We start from the raw sequence: 2,660 nt of genomic DNA, 5'->3' as shown, positions 1-2,660 counted from the left end.
GAGAGAGAGAGAGAGAGAGAGAGAGAGAGAGAAAGAGAGGAGGAGGGACTAAAGAAAGAATGAAAGAAAAGTCGATCACAAAGAAAGCAAAATAAAAGAATAAAAACGACACAAAGAAGATCAATGTTTGACAACTTAGTAATGTGTCAGGTAAACCATTTTATTGATACCCGAAGATTTAAAGACTTTATTCTACTTCTTCCCCATGGTTATGAGGGAGAGTTAGAAAGATATGGAAACTTGACCTCTACTGTAGGTAGATGTGAGATTCGATATTTCAATAAACCTCACACAGACTGTGGAGCACAAACGGACAAATGTACCCCTTCATCTCTTTCATTGTAATTAAACTACCCAAAGCAATGTGTGTGTGTGTGTTAAATGGTCAGGTGAGTAAAGCATTTCACTGTAAGTTATTGGATCAGAAGTTCAAGCCTCACTGCAGGTGTTTGTTTAGTTGCATTTCCACGCCTCACACTTAAAATTCTACTGGCCTTTACTGACTGTTGGCCTTTGGGCCACCAGGTGTTCTAGAAAAAACATCAAAGGGGCTGATACCTTTGATTGGATTAGGAAATGTCAAGCATTTGGTTGTTTTTTTGTTTTTTTTTAACTTATGGATGAAGAGCTACCTCTCTTTTTAAAGTTTGTATACATAAGAAGCAGAGGGAAAGTCACAGGTAGATAGAAATTAGGGAGCAGAGGAGGAGAGAAAGATAATTAAGAGGAAAAACCTACCCAGTCTACAGGCAGGTGGGATTTGAACTCAGAATGTAAAGAGCTGGGAGATATACCATAAAGCATTTCTGCTGACATGCCAATGACTTTGCCTCTCTCCCATTCACAGAGAAATGTAAAATGAAGTGTTTTGCTCAAGAACACAAAGCACTGCCCAGTCTGAGAACCAAAACCACAATCTAGAGATCATGAGTGCAACCCTAGGCGATGTGCTTTCACACGTATGATGCACTTCTGTTGGTTTCCATTCAGCTAATCCACTCACAAAGCTTTGGTTAGTCTCTCAGGCTACAGTAGAAAGACACATGTCGACGTACCATGAAGTGGAACCTGAGACTGTATGGAGGCAAATCTGGTGAGTGGTTAGAAATTGGATAGAATGTCTTGCAGTAAATAAAACAAATCTCTGCACCAGGAATTCAAATCCCACCAAATGGTTTTTATATATTTTCACATATTTTGTTTGATTTTCCACTCCAGAATTAATCTTTAGGTGTTTTCTTTTAATTTTTAATGCTTTTAAATATGTGTCATTGAGAATGAGGTAAAGTTGGATAAATCAACTGAAACTGAGATTTATTTTTCCCGCTAATTTCTTGAAAAAGAAAAAGAAAAAAAAATGTAAAGTCAAAAAAAGGCAGAACCGAAAATATCATGGGTTGAAGTACGTTTGTATTTTCAGAATTCACTGAAATAAAAGCAGTGTATTTCCACAGAAATATGGCAACAAAAGGGTTAATTGACCTTGAAGAGACAAAAGACCAAATGAATCCTGGCAGAATTTCAACTGTGAATATTCAGTGCTGAAGCTAAATATTCCAAAACAGTTAGCCAAACTCATTGCTGCCCGCTCACAATGTCAATAGAAAGCCATTGCCAACCAAAACCCGTCTAATAAGCGAATATAATAATAAACAGCCAAAACAACTGGTACGATCCAATATTAATGAATTCATTTGATTAGACATTAAGTTAACTTTTAACGAAGAAGAGCTGAAGTTAATTGTATCAATCCCATCTAATATTAGCATTTATTTTAATGAATAGCAGAGCAATAAGAGGCAAAACTGACCTCTTTAATACACATAATTTTTTTTTCTATTAGTTTTTGCACGAATCGCTATTAAACTCAGATGGATACTTAATTAAGAATAGCAAGTGTAATACCACAATATATTCACTGTATGGGGTAAACTAGTCAATTCCAATTTCTCTTTTTCAAAGCAATATCTTTCTGTTTGGATGAAATATTTACTCATGTACGTGCATTGTTAAATGACAATCAGCATTATTCTTCATCAGCTACCAACACTGGCAATTTCATAATTTTTATCCAAAGCTTCGGCGTTAATCATTTTTTATCACATAACGCTGTCAGTATGATTTACGACTTACAGAACCTCTACATCAAGGATTGGCAACAAATAACCTGCAGCCCACAAAATGGGTCGAGGAGTTCCTTGTGAGTCTGGGACATATTGGAGCAAGTTTATTTTACATTGGACTTGGGTCAACTCCCAAGTCTCGTGAGTGTATTCTTTCCTAATGTAAGATGTGAGGGAAGTCTGACTGATCTTTATAATGGGTTGAGTGAGGTAACTGGAACAAGTATAAACATATGGGATACGTGAAACAGAGAATGTGTGCGCATGTGAATGCGTCTTTGTGTGCATGTGGGAATGTATAAGTATGCACACGGGTGCAGGTGTGTGTGTGTGTGTGTGTGTGTGTGTGTCAATGAACTGGAACTAAATGGAACAAGAGCATGAGAGAATCGAAGTGTGTTTGTATGATGCGGAAGAGAACGAATGAGAAGGAGATAATGAGAAGGTCAGCAGGAGATGTGAAGATGGAGAGATCTGTAAACAGATAGAGAGAGAGAGAGAGATAGAGATAGAGAGAGAGAGAGAGAGAGAGAGAGA

The 2,660-nt window shown here is 37.3% G+C and overlaps 1 protein-coding gene across 4 annotated transcripts in view; it reads right to left on the bottom strand.

Annotated features, from left to right (window-relative positions):
* The window catches only part of LOC106875898 (uncharacterized), an 80,862-nt gene that overhangs the window by 58,246 nt on the left and 19,956 nt on the right, over positions 1 to 2,660 (bottom strand). The window lies entirely within an intron of this gene.

Source organism: Octopus bimaculoides, chromosome 24 (assembly GCF_001194135.2).
Source record: "Octopus bimaculoides isolate UCB-OBI-ISO-001 chromosome 24, ASM119413v2, whole genome shotgun sequence".
Lineage (NCBI taxonomy): Eukaryota > Metazoa > Mollusca > Cephalopoda > Octopoda > Octopodidae > Octopus > Octopus bimaculoides.
The sequence above is the reverse complement of the archived record's forward strand: the minus strand, read 5'-3'. Positions and strand labels throughout refer to the sequence as shown.